This window comes from Megascapheus bottae, unplaced genomic scaffold, assembly GCF_031878675.1.
Source record: "Megascapheus bottae isolate mThoBot1 unplaced genomic scaffold, mThoBot2.hap1 HAP1_SCAFFOLD_43, whole genome shotgun sequence".
Taxonomy (NCBI): Eukaryota; Metazoa; Chordata; class Mammalia; order Rodentia; family Geomyidae; genus Megascapheus; species Megascapheus bottae.
The window spans coordinates 1,081,804-1,096,327 of NW_028327392.1; the positions used below are offsets into that span (position 1 = coordinate 1,081,804).

General features: G+C 46.0%; 2 pseudogenes; one reads left to right on the top strand and one right to left on the bottom strand.

Moving 5' to 3' along the window:
- Positions 1-1,095: 1,095 nt before the first annotated feature.
- LOC150039956 (pre-mRNA-splicing factor ATP-dependent RNA helicase DHX16 pseudogene) lies at positions 1,096-7,159 on the bottom strand (annotated as a pseudogene).
- Positions 7,160-8,877: 1,718 nt separating this feature from the next.
- LOC150039957 (stromal interaction molecule 2 pseudogene) lies at positions 8,878-11,356 on the top strand (annotated as a pseudogene).
- Positions 11,357-14,524: the final 3,168 nt, after the last annotated feature.

Consider the following 14,524-nt stretch of genomic DNA (forward strand, 5'->3'; position numbering starts at 1 on the left):
TGTGTGTGTTTCTTCGTGGGAATCAAAGTCCTGGGAATCAAAGTCCTGGCCTTGTCCTTGTTTACCATAGGGCTTCACCTACATTTCTATTCATGACATATTTGGGGGGAGGGGTAGCGGTGCTGGCACTTGAGCTCAAGGCCTTTTTATTCACCTAACATGTCCATTTTTCCGTGATTGCCTGAGTCAAGGATTAAAGCAGTTTTAGAATTTCAGATGTGAATTTTGTTTTTCAACTTGAAAGAGAAGCAGTAAAGGCTGGACTGTGGTTTGGAAAGAAATTGATAAGTCTTCCCCAATCCAATGTAAGTTCTGTAGTTAAGCACCCCCTGAAATTTTCATTTGATTTCAATGGAACTAATTGTACTCTGTCATGCTATCTGTGGCTGGTGGCTATTGTGCAAATTAATACAGATTGTACCACTTTCCCTATCTACCAGGGTAGCCTTCGTTCTCTCTTATGTATTTGCAAAATGTCCTCAACAAATGAATGGATAGAAAGATGGATGATGGATGGAGAAATGGATAATGAATGATTGGCTGTATGGGAGGATGGAAAGCTGAATGGATGGATGGGTGGTTATGTGGTATGAATGGATCAATAGGTCAATGAATGAATGAACAGCCTCAAATGTGCTTAACAAGGTTGCTCGTGCTGAAATTAGTATGCAATTTCTTTTCTTTTCTGATATTTAGTTCAATTTTTGGTAGGGCCTCTGGGTGCTACGCAGTCTTTACCACACAGCTGTGCCCTCAGCCCAAAGCACTGCTTCCTGTCATCAAATTCCTTTGTATAATATCTTGTTGCATGGAGCAATTTGAGCATTCTTGGTGATTGTGGGTGCTGAACAGCAGACATTATTCTTGGCTTGGAAATACCAACCCATTTCTTTCCAAAACCTTTCAGTCCTTACTGATCCTACTTTCAAATGGAAAAGCAAAATTCACATCTATGATCCCCAAACCAACTGAATTCCTGACTGAAGGGAGCAGGAAAAAAAATGGACATATTACATGAGGCAATATGACTTTTTTATTAAAAATAATTTTATTTAACAGGAATTAAGCAATGTACAGAAAGAAAAGGTGCTGGTATCAAGATCTGTTTGTGTTCCTTCCCATTTGTCCTTTTCTCTAGCCCAGTTCTTCACGTGTCTTGCCTATTTTGGGGGGCGTTTTCTTTGTGTGGGAATCTTAGACCTCCTTGGCCTTGTAGAAGTGGGGAGCTACTTCCAAAAGCCAACTGCTCTCAATCTCCAACACCTGTCTCATGAACGCCTTGCTGGTCAAGACAACTTCGTGGTAAAGCAACCAGCGGGGCGGCTGCTCTTTAAAGAGGGAGGAGTTGGGAGGAATGACCACTTCCTGCCTTTTCTTCACTGTTCGGTAGCCAGTAGGTGTCAGCCATGCTATGTGGTAAAAGTAACCAGAAGTGATGGCCTTGCAGACCTGGATGTAGTCCCCCTGGCAGGAGCTCAGCCCAACCTCCACAAGCTCCAAGAGCCCTTCCAGCTGTTCCCGCACATCCCGGGCTCAGCACATGGATCTGACCTGTACAAAGTTCTCATAGCACCACTGGGAGGAGTAGCCACTCTCAGCCCACTGTGTATACACATTTAGCAGAACCAGGTGGTCTCCACCAGGGAGGAAGAAGTTGACACGGGCATTGTCAGCGTGGACAGCCTTGTCCTTAGGCAGGTAGAAGATGGAGTTGTTGACAGAAAGCATGGCAGCCACTGTCAGGATCTCCTCTGAACAGCTGTACTTCTCAGAGGCCAAGATCATTTTAGATAGCATGGGGTCCACAGGCAGCTCTGCCATCTTTCGACCAGTCGTGGTGAGCTCTCCAAGGTGATTGAGGGCTCCTAGAGCGTACAGTTGTTCCAAAGCCAGCAACAGGGTCTCATATGGTGGAGGGTCCAGGAAGTCAAAGTGCACCAGGTCATGGATCCCTAAGCTCTTAAGCAGCAGCACAACATTGCCCAGGTTGGTCCTCTGGATCTCAGGCACTGTGGTCTCTTCCAGCTCATGGTGATAGGCCCAGCTGTGTACAGGCGGAAGCACTTCCCTGCAGCCACTCGACTTGCTCACCCAGCACGCTGATTGGCTGAGGCCTTGATGCAGGGGGTGACAGTGAGCGACTCTATGCCTGTACGGGGATTGTAGCTCTTCTGCTTACAGAACCCGGGATCCACGACATAAATGATGCCCTCGATGGTGAGTGAAGTCTCTGCAATGTTGGTCGCCACAACCACCTTTCGGGCCCCAGGAGGTGTGGGCTGGAAGATTTGGGCCTGCATGTTAGAGGGCAGGTTGGCATACATGGGCAGCACCAGGAGCTCCCGGATTTTGGAGCCCAGTCGGCGGCGGCGAACCTGGCACATCTCACAAGCAGCCTCAATTTCCTCCTGTCCAGTCAGGAACACCAGGATGTCCCCAGGGGACTGTGTCACATGGATCTGCAGCACAGACGAAACACAGGCTTCCAGGTAGTCAGCCACTGGAGCCTTGGTATAGAAGAGGTCAACTGGAAACCTGCGGCCAGGGATTCGAAAGACCGGGGCATCATCAAAGAAGGCAGAAAACCGAGCAGTGTCCAGTGTGGCAGAAGCTACCAGGACCTTGAGCTCAGGCCAGAAGCGAGCCACATCCTTGATCAGCCCAAAGAGAATGTCTGTGTGCAGGGACCGTTCATGAGCCTAGTCCACCATCACCACGCTGTAGCTGGCCAGGTCGGGTTCAGAGAGGAATTCTCGGAGAAGCATCCCGTCTGTCATGTAGTGGAGGACTGTTCGCCTCGACGTGCAGTCCTCAAAGCGGATGCTGTAACCAACCTCATTCCCGAGTTTTACACCCATCTCCCAGGACACTCTGGCGGCCAAGCTCATGGCCGCAGAGCCGCAGCTGAAGCTTGGAGCTTTGGCTCTACAGGCAAGCTGCCTCACAGGTGGGATTTAAACCGTCTCAAGAACCCTCTTCCCTTACCGCCCAAGTCCAGACAGGATTTCAGAGTTCTATTCTGATCCTGGATTAATTCCACCCTAAACTGGGTGGGAGCCTGGGGGTAGACTAAGGATTATGCAAATTGTCAGCGGTTTACTGTTTAGCTTTAGTTTGGTAGAGGATGCAGAGTACCTGGCTTCTTGGTGATTAACGAGTCTCACTAGGCTTTCCTGCCTGGCCTGCCTTTAAGCCACAATCCTCAGATCTCAGCCTCTTAAGTAGATGAGATTAGTGGCATGAGCCATAGGTGCCTGGCTTGGGATTTTTTTTAACATTTTCAAAATTTTTTTTATTAAAGAATTTATTAACGTTTATTTTTACATCTTCTTTTAAATGACAAGTTTAACAAACAAGTGTTCAAGAAGGGAATCTCTATTTACAATCACTGGCACTTAGTATTTAGAACTTAATCAGAATTAGGCTAAGGGTTTGTATGTCATAGAAACATATTAATTTATGAAATAAAACATTATGTCTATAGAGTCATAGGTTTTTATGTCTATATAGTTATGTTTATATTTCCATTACTGAGTCCATAGCTTTGGGTATGCAGTAATTGAGTCCTCGCTCTTGTACTCTTTGGATTTAATAGCCACATATTAAGGATACCATGCGCCTTTTGATCCTTAGGTCTTGACTTGTCTCACTCAACATGATTTGCGCTAGATTCATCTACTTCCCTGTGAATGCCGTTATTTTATCTTGCCTGTTGGCTATGTAGAATTTCATTGTGTATATATACCACATTTTCTGTATCCATTCATCTGCAGTAGGGCATCTGGATTGCTTCCATCGCCTGGCTATTGTGAATAGTGCAGAGATGAACATAGCTGAGCAGGTGTCCTTATCATATCTTGGGTTATGATGTTCAGGGTAGATGCCCAGAAGTGGTATGGCGGGATTGTAGGGAAGGTCTATTTTCAGTTCTTTAAGAAACCTCCACACTGCTTTCCAGAGTGGCTGATCTAGTTTACAATCCCACCAGCAGTGTAGTAGGGTTCCTTCTTCTCCACAACCCCACCAGCAACTGTCATTGTCTGAGTTCAAAATCTTGGCCATTCTTGTTGGGGTAAGGTGGTATCTTAGGGTTGTTTTTATTTGCATTTCCTTTATGACCATAGATGATGAACATTTTCTCATATACTTTTCTGCCATTTTAATCTCTTCTTCTGATAAGTCTCTCTTTAGTTCCCTTGCCCATTTAGTGAATGGTTTATTGGGTTTGGGGGGGGGATTAGTTTCTTGAGTTCTCTGTAGATACTGAATATTAAGCATTTGTCAAATGTATTGTTGGTGAATATCTTTTCCCAGTTGGTTGGCTGTCTCTCTACTTTTGTGACTATGTTTTTATCTGTACAGAAACTTTTTATTTTTAGGTAGTCCCATTTGTCGAGTCTCTCTCCAATCTGTTGTGACCCTGGGATTCTGTTCAGGAATCTTTTGCCTGTGCCTATGAGTTCCAGTGGCTCTCCTATTTTATCATGTAGCAATTTCACCGTTTCTGGTCTGTCCTTGAGGTCTTTGATCCACTTTGAGTTAATGTTTGTGCATGGCGAAAGGCTAGGGTCAATTTTCAGTTTTCTGCATGTGGCTGCCCAGTTTTGCCAGCACCAATAATTGAATAGACTGTGTTTGTTCCACTGTATATCTTTGGCTCCTTTGTCAAATACAAGTTGCCTATAGGTATATGGTTCTATTTCTGGGTCTTCTATTCTGTTCCACTAATCTTCTAGTCTGTTTTTGTGCCAATACCATGTGGTTTTTGTTATTATGGCTCTATAGTAGAGTTTGAAGTCTGGTATTGTAATACCACCAGCATTGCTCTTTTTGCCTAGAATTGTTTTGGCTATTCTAGGTCTTTTCTTGTTCCATATGAATCTTTGGATTATATCTTCTATTTCTTCTTTGGGATTTTGATGGGGATTGCATTAAATTTGTATAACAATTTTGGCAGTATAACCATTTTCACTATGTTGGGTCTCCCTATCCATGAGCAAAGGCCTGGGAGAGGATCCTGTTGGGCAGGTGGTAGCAGGGACACCTCCGCCCCCTTTGGTGGGGTGCTGGGCTTTAAACCTGCCCGCCTGTCAGTCTCCAGTCCTCCAGTCCGAGGCCTGGGGGAGGAGGCTGTTGGGAGAGTGGGGGCTGGGACACCTCCACCTCCTTTGGTGGGGTGCTGGGTCTTAGCACCCGCCTGCCTGTCAGTCTCCAGTCAATGGCCTGGGGGAGGGGGCTGTTGAGGGACGGGACAGGATTCTAAATTCCTTCGCCCCTGCTCCTGCCAGTCTTTCTTGTGCGGGGTGGAGGGGTCTGAGTTAAGTTCTATAGCTCGCCACCAGCTCTGCTTTCCCGATGGGTTTGGGGACCCGCTGGGCTACCCACTGGGCTACTCACTCCTCTGCGTTTGGCTGTGGATGCTCCACGGTGTTGGAGAATCGTTCACTCCCCTCGGATCTCAGCCGCTGCCTGTGGTCCACGTCTGGGTTCCGCTGCTTGCCATTCTAGTCTGCACTGGCTCCTGTGTCTGGCTTCTGCTGCTTACTGGCCTGGTCCTATGCTGGTTTCTGCAGCAATCAGGGCTGCCTGGCTCGGCGCCCTCTGCCATGGCTTTCCTGGCGAGGGGTGGGGGAGGGGTCCTCGCGTTCCGAATTCTTTGAGAAAGTTGGATGTAAGCTTTATCTGGATTTCTTTTCTGATTTGAGTCCTTCTCCATTACTTCTTGAGTTTGTTGTTGTGAATTTCTTAAGGTAGTTCTCTCTTGTCTAGTTGTCCCTATTGTCTAGGCGCCATCTTCCGCTCCCCCAATATGACTTTTTATAAGCAGGTTCTTCTAAAAGCAGAGACAAGGAATGGTGGAGGGGTGGAATTTTATATAGTACACAGATTGCAGATTTTCCTCTCAGAAAGACACTCAGGTCCTATGAGAGCTTCCTGCAACCACGCACTGTGTTTGGGCTGTGACCACAATGGTATGTGGTCCTCCCTTCAGAGTAATCCCTTTTACTGTGCCTCAATTCCTTTCAAATGCACGGGCCTCAATTAGAGAGCCTCACAGGCCATCAGTTGCCATAGTGTATCCATAAAAAAGCTGCTTAACCCAAGTGCTAAAATCGTTATATATTGGGACCCAGAGTTTGGCCTACTGGTAGAGTGCTTGCCTGGCATGCATGAAGACATGTGGGTTCAATTCCTCACGACCACATACACAGAAAAGGTCAGAAGTGGAGCTGTGTGTGGCTAGCTAACCTTGAGCAAATGAAGCTCAGGGACAGTGCTAAAGCCATGAGTTCAGGACTGGCAAAAAAAAGTTACTTATTTGAATAAAATGAATTTGAAATGTGCATATTCTGCTTTTAATTTTAGGAAGTGTTTTTATCTTTAATTTTTTCTTTTTTTTTTTGCCAGTCCTGGGCTTGAGCTCAGGGCTTGAGCACTGTCTTTGGACTTTCTCAACCCTAGAGCTCTACCACTTGAGCCTCAGCACCACTTCCGGCTTTTTTCTATATGTGGTACCAAGGAATCGAACCTGGGTCTTTGTGCATGCTAGGCAAGCACTTTAACCACTAGGCCAAACTCCCGGCCCTTTAATTTTTTCTTATAATAGATCAGCAGAAGACTATGCAATTTGTAGTTTGACTTATGGTAAAAATTACGTTATCTGCTTCTGTTACTTTATTTTCTGTTACTGTCTTTGTGCTTTCTTAAGGCTAGCACTCTACCATTTGAGCCACAGCACCACTTCTGGCTTTTTCTATGTATGTGTTACTGAGGAATTGAACCCCAGACCTTTGTACATACTAGGTGAGCACTCTATCACTAGGCCAAACTCCCAACCCCAGCCTCTGTTACTTTAAATCATTTTTTGTCTATAAGCATGATAACAATGAGATTCTGCCATGTCAGCCAGTGTATGTGTTTAAAATAAAAAATGTGTCCAGTATTTTGTGAAAGTCATTAAATATAGACAGTTTTAATAGTAAACTATGCTTTTCAGATTGTTTTGCCCAATGATTCAACCCCAATACAATGTTGCTGAACTATAAAGGCTTCAATATTTTCTTTGGTAAACATGACATGCTATAAATTTGATTGCATAAAGTTGGAACAAAATGTGTGAATATTCAGTAGAGTATTTTTTCACTTTTTCCTCTGCCATCCTGCTGTTTCTCTGTTTTAATCAATGATGTAGTTTTATGAACCACATTGCCACCTCTGGAATTTTGCTGCTTAATTAGGAGTAAAAGTATCACAGAGCTTTTGTTTGGGATGATTTCAAACCAGAACTCAGGGCCTCATTTGCTTTCTCATGTTCTTCTGGTAAGTCATACAGGAGCTTGCTTTCTTTCTTTCTTTCTTTCTTTCTTTCTTTCTTTCTTTCTTTCTTTCTTTCTTTCTTCCTTTCCTTCATTTTTGTTGGTCATTGGGCTTAAACTCTGGGCCTGGACGCTATCCTTGAGTTCTTCAGGTCAAGGCTACCACTCTACCCCTTGAGCGGTTAATTGAAGATAAGAGTCTCACAGACTTTAGTGCCGGGGCTGGCTTGAAACCAGTCCTCAGACCTCAGTATCCAGAGTAGCTTGGATTACAGGCATGAGTCACCGTGCCTGGCTAGGCAGCACTTTTTCTTCACTGGTTATCTTGCCTCTAGTACTTCCTCCCATTGCTTAGATGATAGGAAGGTACCATCATGCCCAGATTTTTCTGCTAAGATGAAGTTTCATGAACTTTTTTTGCCTGTGGTGATTCAGAAATATAATACTCTCAACCTCAGCTTCCCACATAGATTCTATAAGTGTGAGGAAATAAATGTCAGCTGTTTAGGATCTCCCTGTGGTAGGGTTTAATGGCAGAGCTGAAAAACTAATAAACCAGGGATGTGGAAGGATGGCATGAAGAAAGGCTTGGCCAGGGTAAGAGGACTACAGTCCAGGTGAGGGAGAACAAGAGTGGGGCCAGAAGGGAGAAGACATCATGCAGGGAAGGTCAGGGAGCAGGCAACAAGCAAGTATCATGCCCCTAGTCACTGTGAGAGGCCTAATATCTGACCACCTTTCCATCTCAGGAGAATCCCAAGATGAGTGAGAGTGAGATTGAGAGGAGCTGATGCTCCCTCTTCTGTGATTATTTCTAAGTAGTTTTACAAACAGGCTTTGATTCAACCAATCAGTTAATGAGTACAACACACCTTGATAAAAGTCACCTCTTCTCTCCTTCCCCATATCTCTCAACCATACTTAACTCCCCTCAGTTTATCAAGTTCCAGTGTCATACAATTGCATTAAATAGTATGGCTCTATTAATCAAATGCTTATGAATTTTATTTACTCAGTAGATACTTGAGTTTAATTCACCCACAAAATACGTATGAATTTAATTCACTCATTTTTGTGTTTACAAAGCCTCATTCTGACCCCTTTCTAGATGCTTTGGATGGGATGTTTCTGTCGCTGTCCCTGAGGCACTCACTGGAGGAGAAACCAGGCAAGTAGGCATTATATGTTACAACAAAGGGAAGATAAATGAAAAACAAGAGGATTGGGAGGAGTTGAGGGAGGGAAAACATGGGAAGGGATAACAATGTTCAAGAAGCAAGGTACAGGGCGGAGGATCGGTGTGCTAGCAAGTGTGCGGGGCAGAGGGGTCCTGGCCAAGCATGGTACTACGACAGGCCGCGGGCTGGAGGGGGTGGGGGGCCAGGCGCCGGCGGCGGCTGCTCCGGCGCTGGGCTGGAGCTGAGCCGCACCAGAGCAGTGGATCCCGGCGTCGCCGCGGCAACAGCGTGGGTTCGCGCACGGCCTGGAGACGCGGTGCCTTTCTGCCTCCCACCCACTTTTTTTGTTTTGTTTTTTTTCTTGTTTTAAATAACCGGAGTCAATGAACGTCGCCGCGACCCGAGCTCCGGAGGCCGCCGGCGTCCCGAGGACCAGACTGGCGTCCTGCGGGAGGCAGCCTCTGCAGTGGCGGGGCGGCCCGCGGAGTCGCCGGCCACGGTGGCGCCTCGCAGGGCCAGCGAGTAGCCGGCGGCCTGGGAGCCGCCACCGCGCGGTCCCCTCGCCCCGCATCCCTCCAGGACGCCGGCCCCGGCCTCGGGCTGGCTGCCGGGGCGGCGCTGGGCTGCGCTGCTGGTGTTCGGGCTCCTGGTGGCCAGAGCCGCGGACGGATGCGACCTGGTGCCCAGACACCTCCACGGGCGAAGGTCGACTGGCTCGGCCTGGGCGGCTGCTTCTCCAGCGCCAGTGGCGGGCGATCGCAGGGCGCTGCTGACACATCCCTGCATGTCACTGAGTCCACCATGCTTCACAGAAGAAGACAGATTTAGTCTGGAAGCTCTTCAGACGATCCATAAACAAATGGATGATGACAAAGATGGTGGGATTGAAGTAGAGGAAAGCGATGAATTTATCAGAGAAGATAGGAAGTATAAAGAGGAGACTAATATGCATAGCCATCTGCACAGAGAAGACAAGCCTATTACTGTTGAGGATTTGTGGAAGCGATGGAAAGCATCGGAAGTTCATAACTGGACCCTTGAAGATCCCCTTCAGTGGTTGATAGAATTTGTGGAACTCCCACAATATGAGAAGAATTTTAGAGACAATAATGTCAAAGGAACAACACTTCCCAGAATCGCAGTACATGAGCTTTCATTTATGATTTCTCAGTTGAAAATCAACGACCGGAGTCACAGACAGAAACTACAGCTCAAGGCCCTGGATGTGGCTTTATTTGGACCTCTGACACGTCCACCCCATAACTGGATGAAGGATTTTATTCTCACAGTTTCTATTCTAATTGGTGTTGGAGGATTCTGGTTTGCTTATACACAGAATAAGACATCAAAAGAACATGTTGCAAAAATGATGAAAGACTTAGAGAGTCTACAAACTGCAGAACAAAGTCTTACGGACTTACAAGAGAGGCTTGAAAAGGCACAGGAAGAAAACAGAAATGTTGCTGTCGAGAAGCAAAATCTAGAGCGCAAAATGATGGATGAAATCAATTATGCCAAGGAGGAGGCTTGTCGGCTGAGAGAGCTCAGGGAAGGAGCTGAGTGTGAACTGAGCAGATGTGAGTATGCAGAGCAGGAATTGGAGCAGGTTGCATGGCTCTAAAAAAGGCTGAAAAAGAATTTGAACTGCAAAGCAGCTGGTCTGTTCCAGATGCTCTTCAAAAATGGCTTCAGTTAACCCATGAAGTAGAAGTACAGTACTACAACATCAAAAGACAGAATGCTGAAATGCAGTTAGCTATCGCTAAGGATGAGGCAGAAAAAATTAAAAAGAAGAGAAGCACCGTCTTTGGGTCGCTACACGTTGCTCATAGCTCCTCCCTAGATGAAGTAGATCACAAGATTCTGGAAGCAAAGAAAGCTCTCTCAGAGTTGACAACTTGTTTACCAGAACGACTTTTTCGCTGGCAACAGATTGAGAAGATCTGTGGCTTTCAGATAGCCCATAACTCGGGACTCCCCAGCCTGACCTCTTCCCTTTATTCAGATCACAGCTGGGTAGTGCTGCCCCGAGTTTCCATTCCACCCTACCCAATTGCTGGAGGGGTTGATGACTTAGATGAAGACACACCCCCAATCGTGTCTCCATTTCCTGGGACTGTGGCTAAACCTGCTGGATCTTTAGCCCTAAGCAGCAGCTTGTGTTGCTCTCGCCATAGCATTGTGCCCTCTTCACCACAGTCCCAGCGAGCCCAGCTTCCCCAACATGCTCCTCATCCAGCCCATCCTCGTCATCCTCACCTGCCTCAGCATCCCCAGCACTCATTGCCTTCCCGGGATCCAGACATCCTCTCAGTGTCAAGTTGCCCTGCACTCTATCGGAATGAAGAAGAGAAGGCCATTTATTTCACTGCCGAAAAGCAATGGGAAGTGCCAGACACAGCTTCAGAATGTGACTCCTTGAACTCTTCCATTGGAAGGAAGCAGTCTCCTCCCCCAAGCCTCGAGATATACCAACCAGTGTCTCCTCGGAAGATATCCAGAGATGAGCTCTCCCTAGAGGATTCTTCCAGAGGAGATTCACCCGTGACAGCAGATCTCTCCCGGGGCTCTCCTGATTGTGTAGGTCTGACAGAAACGAAGAGTATGATCTTCAGTCCTGCAAGCAAAGTGTACAACGGCATCTTGGAGAAGTCCTGTAGCATGAACCAGCTCTCTAGTGGCATCCCGGTGCCTAAACCTCGTCACACATCATGTTCCTCCACTGGCAATGAAAGCAAACCAGTTCAGGAAGCCCCAAGTGTTAGCAGGATAAGCAGCATCCCCCATGACCTTTGTCATAATGGAGAGAAAAGCAAAAAGCCATCAAAAATCAAAAGCCTTTTTAAATAGAAGTCTAAGTGACCTACCTAGCTGTTTTGTTGGGATACCATTTCAGTAGCACCTGTACACTTTTTTTTCCATCCATCCTCTACTCCCTATTTTTGTTTTAATTTTAGGACTGCAATTAACTCCACTGGGGCTTTCGAAACTGGATGCCATAGTGGAATGTCCTGCAAGGCAACTGTCTACTGTCTGCTTATTTAAGTGACTACATAGTCAATTCATCAAGCCAATTACTGAAAAATCATGAAGAGATGAGACAGTTTACAGTCATTTCCTGCCTATTTATTTCTGCACTTTTGATGGTGATGTATATACAATATTTTGTTGAAAGCCACTATGGACTTGCAAGCTTTAATGGACTAGTAAGCCAGCATGGGCTTGCAAAAATTTCTTGTTTACCAGAGCATCTTCTTATCTTTCCACAGAGCTATTTACATGATGGACTATATAACTTAAAAGAAGTAAAACTAATTGCACTACTGTTTTCCAGACTGGAAAAAAAAATCTCTGCAAGTTAAACTGTATAGAGTTTGTAAAATGACTGTGGATAGTGGACTATTTTCACTTTTAGATCAAAATGGGTTTTTAAGTAGAAACTAGGGTTTCTAATAGACTTGATTTCTGGAAACGAAAACCCATGCTTTTATTATGGGACGCTTCTTCAAAATGCATTTAATATAAAGGTTCGAGTCCTGCTGTAAAGATCATGTTTTGTTTTCCCCAGGGCTTTCACTGGGATTTACTGCATTTCAGGCTGTGTGATAAAAATATAAATAATTTAAGGAGAGAAACCTCTTGATTCCTTATGTGAATGGAAGAGCTAAAGCTTGATTGAAGGACTTAAAATATTCACAAGCTGAAACTGAGGTGGGGAGTGTGGGGATTCAGACCCTTGTTTACAGACTTTGAATAACTGCAAAGGACTTATGGTTTGTGAAAAATTTGTACTGTGGAAAAGATAATAAATTGGAGACAATATTGAAAAAAAGAAGCAAGGTACACTGGGGGGAGAGGGGGAGCAGGGGCTCACGCCTATAATTCTAGCTACTCAGGAGGCTGAGATCTGACGATCAAGGTTCAAAGCCAGTGCGGGCACAAAAGGACCTGAGACTCCTGTTTCCAATTAACTTCTAGAAAATGTGAAGTGGGGCTTGGCTCAAGGGTAGGGAGGTAGCCTTGAGCTGAAGAGCTCAGGGACAGTGCCCAGGCCGAGCCCAAAACCCATGACCCACCCACACACACACAAAAAGAAGCAATGTACCCACTACCTGATGAATGTCACTGTAAGCCCTCTGTACATCACTCCAACAATAAAAAAATAATAAATGTTATAACAGAGGTGTCCTCAGGGTCCTGTGGGAACACAGTGCAAATGAGGGCATGGGTCACCACCACCCTGAAAATAATCATCAGTGAATAACATATTAGATGGTTACACACACATACACACACACACACACACACACACACACACACACACACACACACAATCAGACTTCCAGATGGAGGCCAGTGGTTCACATATGTACTGCTAGCTACTCAAGATGCTGAGATCTGAGGACCTCGGCTCAAATCCAGCCAGGGCAGGAAAGGCCATGAGACTTGTATCTCCACCAAACTACTAAGAAAATCTGGAAGTCGAGCTGTGGTTCAAGTGGTTGAGAGCCTTGAGCAAAACAACAAGCTCAAGGACAGAGCCTTGGCCCTGAGCTCAAGCCTCAGGACCAACACACAAAAACAAAAGTGTACTTTAGGAGAGGAGTGCTACAGTTCAGGGGCTCATTTACAGGAAGCAGCTCATCTTGTCTACTCTCTTCCCGATGACACCCAGTGGTTGGCAGGATCTAGTTCACCCATCCTATGCTGTTCCCTCAGTGAAGAAGCCCCTAGACCTTAGCAGAGTGGCCAGAGGCCCTGGCACTGGGGCTGTGCTGTCCCCGCCCCCTTCCTCTGGGCTCCGCCCCCACGCTCTCAGGCACGCCCACTCTGCACAGGGAACAGTGGGAGACAAGGCCTTGGGTTCCTAGACTGGTAACCTCCAAGCTGGCAGCTTAATGGATGCTCTTGGTAGCTTTAGGAGGACACTTCTCCTCTCACTGCAAGGTAGGATCAGGCTGATTCCAGTTCCTCCGGGGCTGTTCATGGCTTCCGTGATTGTTTTCTTGCTTTCCTTCCCTCCTCTTCTTTCTTTCTTTTTCTTCTTTTTCTTTTCTTCTTCTTCTTCTTCTTCTTCTTCTTCTTCTTCTTCTTCTTCTTCTTCTTCTTCTTCTTCTCCTTCTTCCTCTTCTTATTGTCCATCTCTCTCTCTCTCTCTCTCTCTCTCTCTCTCTCTCTCTCTCTCTCTCTCTCTCTCTCTCTCTTCATCCCTCCCACCCTCCCTCCCTCTCTCTTTCTGGCTGGCTTGCTTGCTTCCTCTTGCTTTCTTTCTCCCTGCCTCCCTTCTTTCCTTCCTTCCTTTCCTTCTATCTTTCTCCCCTTTTTCTCTTCCTCCCACCTCCTTGTTCTCTTCTGTTTCTCTTCTCTCTCCCCCCTCCATGGCTCAAAGCCACCAAAGTTCATGACACTCTTATTTCCAATTAACCACCAAAATTGCCAGAAATGAAGCTGTCAGTTACCTCATAGAATGCTAGTCTTGAGAAAAAAAAAAGCTTATGGACAGCATCCATTCTCTTGAGTTCAAGCCCTGTGGCTGACCAAGAAAAATACGGAAGAATGAGTTTTTTTATACCAAGAGCACAGTTACGCTGATGACTATCTTATTGGCACAAATGATGTGAAACGTGCATTAGGTCCAAGAGACAGAAAATGACCAGATCCTGTGTTCTGATTTTAATGATTACAGAACACGAAGATGAAAAAAAATTAATCCAGTTTTTATTTCTAAATGTTGGTCTTTTGCTTAGATCAGCTGGTTAAGACTAGATTTGAGCCAGGCACTGGCTGCTTACTCCTGTATTTGCAGCTCCTCAGAAGGCTGAGATCTGAGGATCACAGTGTGAGGCATGCCTGGGTAGAAATGTAACCAGCAGGAAACAGAAGTAATGCTGTGGCTAAAATTTTAAGAGTGCCAGCCTTGAGCATAGGGAGGCTCAGGATCAGTGCCCAGTCCCTGAATTCAAGCCCCAGAACTTCCTTTGCTGAAATCATCTATTTGCCTAGAGGAGCTCCACGGTGGCTTTCATCTTT